The sequence below is a fragment of the Leucoraja erinacea genome, chromosome 1, assembly GCF_028641065.1.
Source record: "Leucoraja erinacea ecotype New England chromosome 1, Leri_hhj_1, whole genome shotgun sequence".
Lineage (NCBI taxonomy): Eukaryota > Metazoa > Chordata > Chondrichthyes > Rajiformes > Rajidae > Leucoraja > Leucoraja erinaceus.
Window position 1 is genome coordinate 74,203,153 of NC_073377.1, and position 14,911 is coordinate 74,218,063.

The 14,911-nt window shown below is 41.7% G+C and overlaps 1 protein-coding gene across 7 annotated transcripts in view; it reads right to left on the reverse strand.

Annotated features, from left to right (window-relative positions):
• The window catches only part of LOC129698531 (Krueppel-like factor 3), an 86,875-nt gene extending 72,849 nt beyond the window's left edge, over positions 1-14,026 (reverse strand). For 2 of the 7 annotated variants that reach the window (XM_055637650.1, XM_055637621.1), the window contains exons 1-2: positions 1,032-1,220; positions 855-906 (exon numbers count right to left, since the gene is read on the reverse strand). The gene's annotated coding sequence lies outside the window, so the exon portion shown is untranslated. Of the gene's footprint in view, positions 1-854; positions 907-1,031; positions 1,222-13,713 lie in introns of those variants that run through there. The other 5 variants (XM_055637659.1, XM_055637628.1, XM_055637616.1 and 2 more) reach the window with 5 other exon arrangements.
• Between the last annotated feature and the right edge of the window lie 885 nt (positions 14,027-14,911).

The window sequence follows — 14,911 nt, forward strand, 5'->3', positions numbered from 1 at the left end:
AGTTCTGATAAAATGTTGGAACTTGGTTAAAAAAAGATTAATCTATTCCTATTTCCACCCTTCAATTTGTTTTCCATTTAACTTCAGTAACATACATGGAACATTGCAGCAATGTCATTCATCCCAGCCCATAGATATGGTTCGGAGTGCAAAGTACAGAAAAATTCAGAAGCCAAGGTTTTCGCAAATAGTAAGATCATATCACTGTTATTTATAATGTAGGCTCACCGTAAGAAGTAAAACTTGATTTCAGAGTACATTTAAGTTCAACAAACATAAAGCAGGGCAAGTAGAATGCCATGATATATGAAGAGTACTGATATATTAATGCTTTTATACTGTTATAAAGATTACAGCTTTGCACCAATGAAAGGTTAATTCCCATGTCAGGCCCCATCTGACGGCAACACAGACATATTGAGGAGTCAAATCAGTGAAAGGCTGAGCCTGAAACTTTATAAATCTACACAGAATGCTGGAGTAATTCAGCGGGACAGGCAGCATCTCCAGAGAGAAGGAATGGGTGACGCTTCGGGTCAAGACCCTTCCTCAGAAGCGTCACCCATTCCTTCTCCCTGGAGATGCTGCCCGTCCCACTGAGTTACTCCAGCTATTTGTGTCTATCTTCGGTTTAAACCAGCATCTGCAGTTCCTTCCTACACTATAAATTGAAGCACTTTTCCTCCTTGGTTGAAGGCATTCTGCACTTATATGCTCAAAGCATAAAAGCAGGAGCTGCAACTTATCCTCACTTATTGCACAAGAGTAGCTTATCGGCCCTTGCACGTTACTTTCGAATCAACACAATCCTCACGGTGTAATTAAGAAGGATGAAATCACAACCAAGCACTTACTTTGTGTCCACACCCAAATAACGTTCTTCCCTTCTCAGTCAGAAGTTTCTACCTGTCAAAAGAAAGAAGCAAGAAATTGTTACAATTTTAATTGTAAAACAACAGAAATAGTTACTTAAAATGTAAAATATATCTATCCCACTCCACCAATTTTTCACAGGCACAAGACTAACTTACATCAATTTATTCGTTTCAACTCCCAGTCAGAAAGAAAGGAATTCCAAAGTGCTGCTCGATCAACTAGTTCAAATCAATTTTCAGACTGTTATCTGGCAAGTGGCTTCAAATTTTCCTGACCGGAGACAAGCAGGGAGCAGTGGCCATCAGTACACGATGTGTCAACAGATAATGGTTCTGGGGGGAAGGGAGGAGCCTTGGGCTGGGTTAGGGCTGGGACAGGGCTGCAGCTCCTCTAGTAGAAAACAACCTAAACAGGAAAGAACATTGAAATAGCACTTGGAATGCATGACGCAAAGCTCAGCCTTGAAACAAAGAGCAGGAAACTGCTCTGGCTGGCTGAGGTGGAGTGAAACCAGGGAGAGGCTTTTATACATTCTAAACAGTCTTATTTACATGGGCAGCTGGGCCAGGCTGGGTCACGGAGTTTTGAGGAAATGATCGTGGCTGTTTGCCATTTGCACACTGACTGACATCGACGAGTGCGCTTTATAGGGAAGAACGATTCTTTAAAATTATAAATTCAGCTATAACCTGTTTCTTGAGTTTGCTGCTGTTTGCGCACATGATACCTAATGGGAAAATACATCTATTCAGGAAAACAAAATTTCCTTAAGTTGATTCATTTCAGTTAAACCTTGTCTATGGTTCCAGGGAGTGAATGAATCCCTTTTTTCATGAGGTAAAACATATTTTGCTTTCTGGTGCCAGTAAGCAGCTCTGGCATTAATTTAGAGATGCAGAAAACAATCAGGTATTTATTGAAATTATTTATAAGAGCTATGAAATTCCCAGTATTCAGCTTCTCTTTTCTACAGAGATGTCAGTTAAAGTCTTTGGGCTACGGATATTTAAAGTCAAAAGTTCTTCCGATGTGTTGGCAAATATCTGATTCCTCCGCTTCTACACTGTGAAGTAAATCAGACTTTTTTGAGGAGAACCTGCCTTTGTATAACACTCTTTATCCCCTTTTCATGACATCCCCATGCACTACATAGCCAATGAAATTTTGCTGAAATGCGTTGCCTTTAGCCGCTTGAAAATAAAGTAGTGAGCACATCCTTCTCCATCACAGGCTTGTCACTTCCTTCCATCCATTCCATTTTCATGGTCATAGAATCATACCAGAGCACAGAAACAGGTCCTTCAGCCCACTCATCCATGCAGCCCAAGGTCTAAGCTAGTCTAATTTGCCCACATTTGGCCCATATCCCTCTAAATCTTTCCTAACCATGTACCTGTGCAAGTGTCTTTTAAATGCTGTTATTTTCCTGCCCCATTTGGCGCAAAATAACTCGTCAAGTCAAGTTTATTCGTCACATACTTATACGAGATGTGCAATGAAATGAAAAGTGGCAATGCTCGCGGACTTTGTGCAAAAAGACAAACAAACAAACAACCTAACAAACTACAAACAGAATGGAACAGAATCACATATTCTTTTACATATTAAATATTGTGGGCGGAAGGAAAAAGGGAAAAAAACAGCAATTTAAAAAAAAGCAGTAGAGTGGTGCAGTAAAAGTTAGTCCCTGGTGAGATAGGAGTTTACAGTTCTAATGGCCTCTGGGAAGAAACTCCTTCTCAACCTCTCCGTTCTCACAGCATGGCAACGGAGGCGTTTGCCTGACCGTAGCAGTTGGAACAGTCCGTTGCAGGGGTGGAAGGGGTCTCCCATGATTTTATTGGCTCTGGAGTTGCACCTCCTGATGTATAGTTCCTGCAGCGGGGTGAGTGAAGTTCCCATAGTGCGTTCAGCCGAACGCACTACTCTCTGCAGAGCCTTCTTGTCCTGGGCAGAGCAATTCCCAAACCAGATTGTAATATTTCCGGACAAGATGCTTTCCACAGCCGCTGAGTAGAAGCACTGGAGGATCCTCGGAGACACTCTGAATTTCCTCAATTGCCTGAGGTGGTAAAGGCGCTGCCTTGCCTTACTCACGAGTGCTGCGGCGTGTGATGTCCATGTCATATCCTCAGCGATGTGGACTCCCAGATATTTAAAACAGCTCCACAATATCCACAATATCCACAATATCCCCATTGATCCTCAATGGTGTGTACGTCCTCGGATGATGTGCCCTCCTAAAGTCCACGATCAACTCCTTAGTTTTTTTGATATTCAAGAGGAGGCTATTCATTGCTGGAGTAGTTCAGCAGGTCAGGCAGTTCTCTGGAGAACATGGATAGTTGATATTTCGGGTTGAGGTCCTTTTTCAGACCAGCAGATCTCTATTTCGACATCCTCTGGCATATTCCCTATTAAATCTTGCCCCCCATCACCCTGGTGCATTGCATTGCATTGGGGAGGCTGAAAGTGTGGTCAAGGATGCCTGTCACCCTAACCATTCCCTTTTTCTCTTCAACCTCCTGAGAGAAGATGCAGGAGCTTAAGCCCGGACGAGCAGCTTTTTTCTCTCTGCAATCTCACACCCCCTTCCCAGATGTGCTGCCAATTACTCTTAGCATCACCTCAGTTATTCCATCATTGTACTTAATTTTTTTCTTGCACTATTTTGGGTTACCTTACAATCTTGCACCATAATTCCATTCTGCTGTTTTGCATTCATTGTTGTATTTATTGCTATATTTATCATTACTGTATGTGTACTTACTCCCTGTGTTTCATGTGAACATGGAATTGTATTTCACCCTGGTGTACATGACAAAAATTAATCTGAATCTGTGTGGTTACTGATCTGTGCAGGAAATTCACCAAAACACAAATATGAGAGAATTAGTTAAATGCAGATAATCCATATGGACAGCACTCCATCACATTAGATCCTTTGACATTAACACTGACAATTGTGAACTGGCCCCCTCCTTTGCCGCAAGATTTACTGCAGTAATTCATAACAGGTACAAAGTTAACACTTACAACAGATCAATGGAAAGTGCGAAGAGTCAACGTATGGTTTATGTAACTTTTAAATTAATTTTTGGGTTTGGACCACCTGAATTTGATATGATCCATTAACAATGCCAGAAATAGAAGTAGAACAAATAGCTTACCTGGACTGCCAGGGAATGCAGGCACAGCCTCCACCAGATCAACTTCATAGCGTCTAGCCACATCCCTCAGCCTACTGCCAGTCTGCCCAGTCACGCCCTTATTGCTGGTAACAGCAATAAAATATCTAACACACACTCCAATAACGATATGCTTGAAACTCAGCGCAGGCAAGCTAACACAACCAACATGTATCAACCTAGTGTTTTCTCTCTTTAAATCAATGCCATATCTTCAACATAAATCAGTTCAAATTGGACCAGTAAATGAAATGGATGAAATGTTCTTGGAGGGTGCAAATGCTCATTCTGCTCAGGATTGATCTGAATGAAGTTGTAGCTTTAGTGTTTATCCGTGGTTGCCTTCACGCTTGTTTCGAATTTGACCTCTAGAGGGAACTAGTCGATGTAAATACGACTTTTTTTTGTCAATTTAGGAGTAACTTTTAAAATGTATGATGCCCACCAAGTTTGTAAACAAGGAACAAATGGCAGGAATACAAGTCCTACAATACAGATTGCTCTACTGAAGCAGTATCCCTAGCTGATGCACATCAAAGTTTTCAGTGGGTCGCCTAGCATTACCTACCAACTTAATCAATACATTTCTTTCCTTTCCCATTTGTTCTTTAAGCTATTACTTTTCAATGCATTATCGTCACTGGAAGCAATTAGACAGGATAGGGCAGGTTGGGATATGGGCCAAACGCAGACAAGTGGGACTGGTGTAGATGGGACATGTTGGTTAGTGTGGGCAAGTTGGGCCAAAGGGCCTGTTTCCATACTGCATCACTCTATGACTATGGGTTTCTGAGTTGTTTTCTGTTTACGATTTTATTTGGATTTCTTTTTGGAATGAGGGGCATTTAGTATCTACTTTTTCAAATATCTCCAAAACATTGGTATTTGAAATTCTTCCCATCCAGATATTTCTATGCAGAGGTTAAGAGTGTACATTAAAATGTCAGGGCAGGCAATGTATTACGATATTTTTATTTTTTGGGTGTGGTCATATACATTTGCAGGGCAGGTTTGTTTTTAGTGTTTAAGACAAGGTTGCTTTGTACAGGGTATGTTCCTTGCACAATGTTAGTAGCTAGTACAGTTGGGGGGACCTAGCTAGCTCTTAATGTTGTAACTGGCTGACATTTAACGCTGTAACCTGATCTTTAAAAATTACAGCGTGATAACAGTTGTACACTTAAAACTGCTTTCCCACTATATTTATTTAAATACATTAAGCACAGTACTATCAAATGTCCTCCAAACTGGCCTTTATTAGAAAATTTAAAAATTTGTTAGATCACCTTGTGTAAAAGGTTGTCTCCTGTTGCATAACACATATCCTATGTGGTTTTACTCATAACCAGCTGCAGGAGAAATTTATTAAGAGAACCAAGGACTTTTGGATTTGTGGCGCGGCAAGCAGTATATCTGGGTCACTGCTCAGCTGAGAGGAAAAGTGCCCATTGCTGCATTCAGGGGTGAAAGATCAAGGCTGTGCTAACGTTCAAGCTGATCTATCCCACCCCTTCTCCATTTGGCACACATCTCTGATATTTTCATGCAGGAAAGAATGAATTAGCCTTTGGACTCTTCTTTCAAAGTTTAGGTCTGGCTGTAAAAAACACTGGATCAAACAAACACTTTCTCACCCCATCCCTTTCCCACTCACATGCATGAAGTTTTACACAGGGCTGAAACTAATTCTAAACTGGATCAATGTAACTGTACCTCTAGGCTTTTCTGGGCACCTTCAAGGTGGACTAAAAATCTGCCGTCTGCTGTCTATAATGCTAACATGAGAAAAATTAATGAGTGCCCAACCACACCTTCCCTCCCCAAAATGAATAATAATGTGAGAAATATTTCCAGTCTTTCACTTATATGAAGAGTAGCAACATTACATTCTTACCAGCCTCAGGCCCAAGCTGCTGTGGGATTTGGAGGTTCTGCACCCCACAGTGCACTTTCTGTGTGATTTTTAGTCCAGTCTTTTAGTCTTGTGCTTTTTTCCAGCGTCATTTTGATTTATTGAAGGCAGACATGTTTGAAAATGCTTGTGCTCAAAATTTAAACTGTGCCACTCAGCAAAAAAAGTATCAAGCAGGCATTAATCTGTCCTTGTATTGATTGCACTTTCTTCTGGTGCCGTGCTGTGTTGAACAACATTTGCCAACAATCCAGTCTTACTGACTCCCATGTTATTAACCTTATAATTCCCAGAACACACATCAGAGCACGTGTTTGCACCTGTAAAATCTACAAATCAGGAATCACTCAACTTTCAAGCATGATTCCCAGTAAACATTGTGGATACAAGAACAATATTATATTAGTAGGCAATGCAACTTTGAGTTTCACATATTGAAAACGCTGGATTTACTCCGATCTACAATGTAGTAACAAGAACATGCTTTGCATACATATAGCATCCATAACATAATAAATGGAGGAGCACAAATTTGCCATCATACCACACAGAGGATATTGCATGTAAGAAAGAACTGCAGATACTGGTTTAAATCGAAGGTAGACACAAAATGCTGGAGTAACTCAGTGGGACAGGCAGCATCTCTGGAGAGAAGGAATTGGTGATTTTATGTTCAGTTATTATGAGAATGGGATATTATGTCCAGTTTTTGGAAATTTCTTAAAGGACAAGAGATAGGTATGGAGTAAATTAGGTTAGGGAGGGATCTTGAACTCTGAACACCTCGGAGTGGTGAAACAATTAAACTGATGTGCAAAATAAATTTATTTTCATTTGTAACACAGAATTCTTTGTCAGTGAAGGATTCAGGCGCACCTTTCTGGCAACTGATCAAGTCCTGAAGTCACCTTTTTATTACTGCCTTCTAAAGAGCTAATTATCAATTAAACCATAAACCAAGATCAAAATGATACCTGTACTAAGATTTACAATGTATCATCAGCATGTTAAAAAAAGAAATATTATGTGAGATTATATCTAATTTTGGAACAAACTGAAATAAAGTAAATTACATAGTTTTCTTGAAACCACACAAACCTACATAAAATTATATTCAATGATTTTTATTTTAGTGACAGCTCAGCATTATTCAACAGATTCCTTCAGAAAGACATGCCACACTCAGCTTTGACTATTCCCATCCGTCAAAAATGAATTGTTCCTCAGGTATGATTTCCATTGAGCAACTCATTCTCAGTATCAGTGCATTTTTAATGAAAAAGATGTTGTTTGCTATTGCTGAACTCCAGTAGAAATATTCCATCAATGTAGTGATATACCAAAGGGTCCTAAGATAGATGCAAGGACGTGGATACTGATGATGTAACACTTTTATCGAATGGTCAAGATCTGGTTTACTGAGCCAGTGTCTATTTTTTAATAAAAACATTGGGAATTGCAGATGCTGGAATCTTGCATAAAACACGAAGTGCTGGAGTAACGCAGCGGGTCAGGCAGCATCTGTGGAAGGGTCCTGACCTGAAACACGCCTATCCATTCCTCCCATAGATGCTGCCTGATGCACTGAGTTACTCCAGCACTTTATGTGTTACCCCTCATTTCATACTTTCAGCAGTCTCACTCTGGTGGTCAGACCATTCACTGACCTGGATATCAGCATTCAGACCTGTGCATTAACTGATGCTACTCTTCACGTGCATGTCAAGGCAAAGGGGAAAGCCTGGGGGTAGTAACGGGTGAGAGAAATGTGTGTTAAATGGGACCTCTTCTTACACCATTTGGGCTCATACCTAGATGCTCACCCTTGTTTGTCACACAAAACAAAACCACAAAGTGATGGAGTAACTCAGCAGGTCAGGCAGGCAAGGAAAGGCGACCTAATGGTTTGAGACACTTATTCAGTGATTATAGTGGGGGAAGGGGAGTGGAAAAGTGGTGGGGGTGGGTTTTGAAGGGGAAGCATTTGGAGCAGACAGCTTTGGCGCCCCCACCTGGAATTCAGCCGAGTCCGTGAGCCTGGTCTGTCGGTGGCTGACAGAGGAGTGAGGATCGGTGCCGTCAGTGGACCCGGCTCGTGGGCAGCTGGGGAGCAGGAAAGGATGGCCCATCATCCATTCATGTCCTCCGGAGATGCTGCCAGACCCCCCGAGTTACTCCAGCACTCTGTGTCTTCTTTTGTAAACCAGCTCTGTGGTTCCGTGATTCATGAACTATGGTTTAACCTCCGCTCGTTCTTGCCTGCAGCCATGCAGTCATAGTCATACAGCACGGAAACAGGCCCTTCAGCCCAATTTATCCATGCCCACCAAGAAGTCCCATCTATGCTTGTCCAAGCTGCCACTATTTGGCCTGTATATCTCTCTAAATCTGTCCTATCCATGTACCTATCCAAATTTAAATGTTATAGACCTGCCTCAACATTCCTCCAGCAGACCGTTCCATATACCCACCACCCTCTGTGTGAAAAAGCCCCTCAGATTCCTGTTAAATCTTTATCCTACTCCTGGGAAAAGAGTGTATTCACCCTATCTATGCATCTCATGGTCTTATTCACCTCCCCAAGATCATCACTCGGCCTTCTGCACTCCATGGCTTCCTAGCCTGCCCAACCTCTAGTTATAACTCGGGTCATGAAATCCTGACAAAATCCTCATAAATCTTCTCTGCTCTCTCTCCAGTTGAATCTTCTCTGCTCTCTCTCCAAAACTGAACATAATACTCCAAATGAGGTCTCACCAATGTAACAATACATCTCACTTCTCTATTCAATACCCTGACTGATGAAAGCCAATGTTCCAAAAGCCTTCATAGTACCCTGAAAATGACATGATTTTCAGGGTACTATGTATCTGCACTCCTAGATCCCTCTGCTCTACAACACTGTCCAGGGTCCTGCCCTTCATTGTGAAGATCCTGCCCTGGTTTGACTTCCCAAAATGCAACACCTTGCACTTATCTGCATTAAACCCCATTAACTATTTCTCAGACCACTTTCCCAACTGATTAAGATCCTGCTGTAATTTTCGATAACCATCTCCGTTATCTACAATACCACCCACTTTAGTGGCATCTGCAAACTTACTAATCATTCTTTGCACATTCTCATCTATATCGTTGATATAAACCTCAAACAGCAATGGGCCCAGCACCGAACCCTGAAGCACATCACTACTCATAGGCCTCCAGTCTGAAAAACAACCTTTTCACCTCTGCATCCTTCCATGAAGCCTATTCTCTATCCAGTCGGCTAGCTCACCTTGGATACCATGCCATCTAACCTTCCAGAGCAGCTTACCATACAGAACCTTATCAAATGCCTTGCTGAAGTCCATATAAACAATGCCTATGGCTTTGCCCTCGTCAACCTTTTTGTTTACCTCTTCAAAAACACAATCAGATTAATGAGACATTGAAATATATCTGATCAGGCCCGTGATTTATCCACCTTCTATGCCTCAGGATGTCCAGCACCTCCTTAACCACAATACAGAATGTCCTCAAAACATCCCCATTAACTATCCCAAGTTCCCCAGTCTTCTCGCCTTTCTACACGATAAAAGCAGAGGGCAAATACTCTTGCCCATCTCCTGCAGCTCCACACAGACACAATCACTTTGGTTTCCAACAGGCACTATTCTCTATCTATTTACTCCCTTTCCGATAATGTGCATAAAATCTCTTTGGATTTTCCTTAATATTATCCACCAGAGCAATTTCCTGCCCTTTTCTTACCCTCTTGATTTCATTCTCAAGTATGTTCCTCAGTTCCTGAAACTCCTCCATTGATACACTCGATGGCAGCTGCCGATACCTGTTCCATCCCTCCTTCTTTTTCCTGACCAGAGCCTTCATTTCTCTCATGATTCGAGCTTCCTTACTCCCACCTGCCTTGTCCTTCACTCTAACGGGAATATGCATGCCCAGGATTCTTGTCATCACACTTTTAATAGTATCCCACCTTCTGGACGTCCCTTTGCCCTCAAACAAACTACTCTTTGAGCAAGTTTTAACATATTTTGCCCACTTAAATCTGTCAGGTGAAGGAAGAGCAGGTAGTAAGTCCTCCAGTTCAGGTACACTGCACAATGACAATAAAGATTGAATCTGAATCTGAATCTGAAGTTTCCATCTAATACCATAAAAGTTGGCCTTGACCTATTTCAGAAATTTTAACCAGTGGACCTGCCCTTCTTCATCCAAAGCTACTTTAAAGCTAATTGAACAGTGGTTGCTGGTCATTAAAGGCCCACCCAGGGACACTTCAGTTACTTGCCTTTGACGATTCCCTAAGAGTAGATCAAGCCCCCCCCCCCCCCCCCCTTCCCTTCATTGTAGGGCCCTCTACATATTGCCCAAGAAAACATTCCTGGATGCATTTGACAAATTCAGCCTCGTTTGAGCCCTTGAAACTATGATAGTCGCAGTTTATATTGGGGAAGTTTAAATCCCCTACTAAGGCGATCTTATTAGTCTTACAGCTGCCAGCAATCGCCTGGCAAATTTGTTGTTCTAATTCCTGTTGACTATTTGGGAGCCTGCAGTACACTCCCAACAAGATGATCATCCTATTTTTATTCATCAACTCCACCTATATAGCCTCATTGGACAATGGTCAGTAATGTCATCTCGGACTATTGCCGTGACGTTCTCCTTAATCAATAAAGCAACAACCCTTCTCCAATTACCCCCACCTTTAGCTCGTATGTAGCACCTTAAACATTAAGTTACCAGTCATGTCCCTCTCTTAGCCAGGTTTCTGTAACGGCTACAATGTACTAGTCACGTATCTATCTGTGTCCAGAGTTCACCCGCTTTACCTGTCAGGCCTCTCACATTAAATTAATATAATTCAATCAAACAGTCCTTCCTCACTCCTTGCTGTGCCCCTGTCTATCCAGTCCACTGAACTTTCATCACCTTCCATCCCAAATTCCTGCCTCTCACCTGCCTTGGATCACACCTCCCCTGCCAACCTTGCTTAAACTCACCCATGTTAGCACTTGCAAACCTTCCTACCAGGATATTGTTTTCCCCTCCAGTTCAGGTGCAACCTAACCCCCTTGTACAGGCCATCTCTGCCCCAGAAGAGATCCCAATGATCCAAAAATCTGAATCCCTGCCCCCGGCAACAACTTTGCAGCAAACAACTTTGCAGCAAATCGAGCAGAACGGCCGAGTGAAAACGGGAATGAAGGGGCAATGTTGGGAAAAATTAATCAGCAAATATAATCACCGCAGTGAGGACTTAATACCTGATCTTCCTTCACTTGTCAGATTTAAGTGGGCAAAATATGTTAAAATATGTGATGCATGGGAATCTTTTACCAGGCCATGCAATCCACAAACATAAAGAAAAGGGCCTAACATAAAAATGAGAAACAATCTTTAAATTTGTCAAGCAGAGTGGGATTATTCCTCATTCCAAAAAAGCACGACAGACTGTTGCTACACTGTCCATAATTAGTATCCTTACCCTCTTTGCCCCACCCTGCCAACCACCACTCCTTTCCACAGCTCTGTTAAATATTTTTGTGGCCCAGAGCCATTTGGCGTATGTAACTCACTGATAAAATGATACCTCCCTACTTTTGCGAAGGCCTGCACCTCCTAACAGCATGGATTTAATAGCCTGAAGAAGGGTCTCGACCTGAAACGTCACCCATTCCTTCTTTCCAGAGATGCTGCCTTCCCCCTGAGTTACTCCAGCATTTTGTGTCTGGATTTAATAGAATATGGGCGGTCAAAGCAGACAGAGTTAACACACAGTGCAGCCACAATGTCAATTGTTTTCCTTACAGCAAGGAGTTCAGATGCTATTCAGGAAGGGAGCTTTGGTTGATTCCCATTTCCTTCCCACGTCAGACACAGTGAGGCTGATCGATGCCTCTCAACAACCACTTTGTCCAGGTATGATGCCAACACAACCCATAGCCGTGTCTTGTCATGGAGTCAATGAAAGTGATTTTCAATTTCAGCTTTTTAAACCCTCAGCCTGACCGTGGTTTATAAGCATAGACTAAGGCATTATAAGCATAGACTAAGGCAATGAAGTATTCCAAGAAATATAATTTACTGCAGTCCGTTTATTTGACCAAACTAGGTGCCGAATTTAAATCTAGCACGCAGTGACCATGGGAGGATTCCGAACTTGGGCCATCAATAAAATAAATTGCTGGCAAAATTAGGTTAATACATTAAAAGAACAAAATAAATCCTTTAGCCAATAAACATTTGAAAAGTCATATTTTAATAATCCTTTGTTAGACTTTTTTAAGTAAATTCATAAAATCTGCATTAAACGGGCAGGACTGCATAAATTATGTCTGGCAAATTCCTGTTCAGAAAGGTTGAATGCCGAGATCAGAAAAGTGATCTTGTATATCTTGCACAATTGTAGCGTCCCTTTACGGAATGTTGTTAAGCCATAGACATATACCACTGTACCATTGTAATAAAAATGTGGTACAGCTGTACATGTTGTACATGTGTTCACCGGACAGAATTCTGTGGATTGATAATGGTGGCACAGATATGTTGTTAGAAACAATGAAACGTAGCTCCCGTGATGTTTCTCCATAGAACAAAACTATACAACACTGACAACATCTCTGATCACACCTGAGCCATCTCAGCGTCATCCTGGGGTATTTCCATTTCCATGAGTCTAGTTTTGAAAAAAAAAGGCTCTTTTGTGACGTATTTAGGTGGGACCTTTGTACAAAAGACGCCTTTGCGTCACAAAACCAGACTCGATCAAAAGCTGAAACAATTTCACCTTTGACCATGTTGGAAGGACCATCACAGAGAAAGACTGTGACCACTTCATTATTAGATTCAGATCAGCCACAGTTTTGACATGAGTAATCCGAACTACATATTTTACATTTCATATTTTATCCTATAACAAGTGCAGATCAAAGGCATGAATATATAAATGATCTCCTGGGCCCATTTCACATAGTACATTAGGCTTTATCCTCCTCATTTTTACCAACCAAACTTTGTTTTTGGCTAAACATTAATAAATGATCAATGAGTGATGTTATTCCTCTTTGTTCAAGTGATCAGGCAAAAACTATTACTGGTTATAAGTTTATTTCTGTAAATCTTCCTGTATTTCACACATTTATAATAGCATGGATCAAAATAGTTGGTCTTTACAGTACAAGGGTTTAGTTAACATAGTTTTGAGTCAATGAAGCTAATCGGTATGTCATCTTTGGTGATCCTCTTAGTTACTAGAAGCAAAAACATTCTGAGCCATTGCATGAAATATGTCCAATTTACTTCTGTCTCCTTCTGGATGTATGCTGACAGGACTATTACTGAGGGAAAGGAAGTGACTTACAGCAGCAACAGATGAGTAAACAACAGAAGAGTTTTAAACGTTGTGCTGTAAGTCCAACAAAATACAGATCACCAAACTAAGGACATCTTAAAAACTCAAAGGAAAGCAAAAAGTTTGAAGTTTGTGAAAGGGGGGCAAGTGTAAAAGAGGCAAAAGGAAGGAGGGGCAAAAGTACAAGCTGGGAGAAAACATGGTTACAGCTGAGCAAAGCAGGAATAAGGAACAACTTCTGCAAAGACTTTCTGAGTAGCCTCTCCACCATTAAATTGAACTGTAACATCAAAACATTTCTAGCACACTGCACACAGTATTTATACACAACTGAAAAAAAATAAGATTAACTATCAAACGATTGAAAGAGAACTTACTGGTTTCAGCTTAGTAAACTCCTTTCACTGTAGTCCTTGGGTTTAATTCACACACACAGCTCTCTCTTTCTTTCTCTCTCCTTTGAGAATGTGCATGTAATGTGAATCCTCCTGCCAATACCCCACTCCAATCACATGATCACCCATATCTAGGGCGGGCCTAGGTTGGGAAGGGTGGAGTTAAGAAAAAAAACTCTGGACTTTACTCTTTACCATGGCTCACAATCTCGTGTGACACATATCCCTAATAGTAAAACAACTGACACTTCATACCAAGAACTGGATGGATTAACTTGGTGTCCCACACTGCCAATTCACGCCGAATAAAATTGAAAGCTGCAGTGCTCTGCAGCAGAGAATGCCTTAAGTGTATCTGTGGAAGCAGAAAGTGTTTTCTTAGCACAAAACTGTGTCTTAAGGAAGTGGAGAGCAATGAAAGTGGTCAGTAGACTCCCCTTTGTGCTTTTAAATCTTGCAGCCAGAAAGTGCAAAGAAGCATTAAGCCAGCAGGTTCAGTGAGAGGCTATTGAGGTTTTGCTGAAATGCTGTTTTAAAAGACTGGAGCTGTTGATGGAGATCTGCCAAGATTTTTTTTTTGTGCAAAGCCTGACTAGAAGATTGCCAACAAAGCAAACAGTGAAGAATGAACATTACAGGCTGAACACAGGTCAGCCCAGAGCATAGAATGTTTAGCAACCAAGATAGAAAGGGTGGGATCCCGCTTCTCACTGCCAACCATTCCAAGGGGATTTGCGTGGATCAGCCCATTGCTTAATTCTGTCGCAAAACAAAAACGAGTTTCTGGAAGAACTTTTTCGGTTCTGCTGAAGGGCCTCGACACAAAACGTCACCCGTCCCTTTCTCTACCTCCACAGATGCTGCCTGACTCGCTCAGTTCCTGCAGCAGCTCGTTTTTGGCCACAGATTCCATCATCTGTGCACCCTTGTGTCTCCTGATTTCTGTACTTGTGCATTGCAGCAGGCAAGGCAAGCATGAGCTGGAGGTTAAACCATATGACATGAACCTTCTTGATCAGTGGTGGAAGGAACTGCAGGTGCTGGTATATATCGAACATAGACACAAAATGCTGGAGTAACTCAGCAGTACTGGCAGCATCTCCGGAGAGAATTAATAGGTGATGTTTTGGGTCAGAACCCGTCAGACTGATAGAGGCCAAGTGGGGGGGGGGGGGGGGGG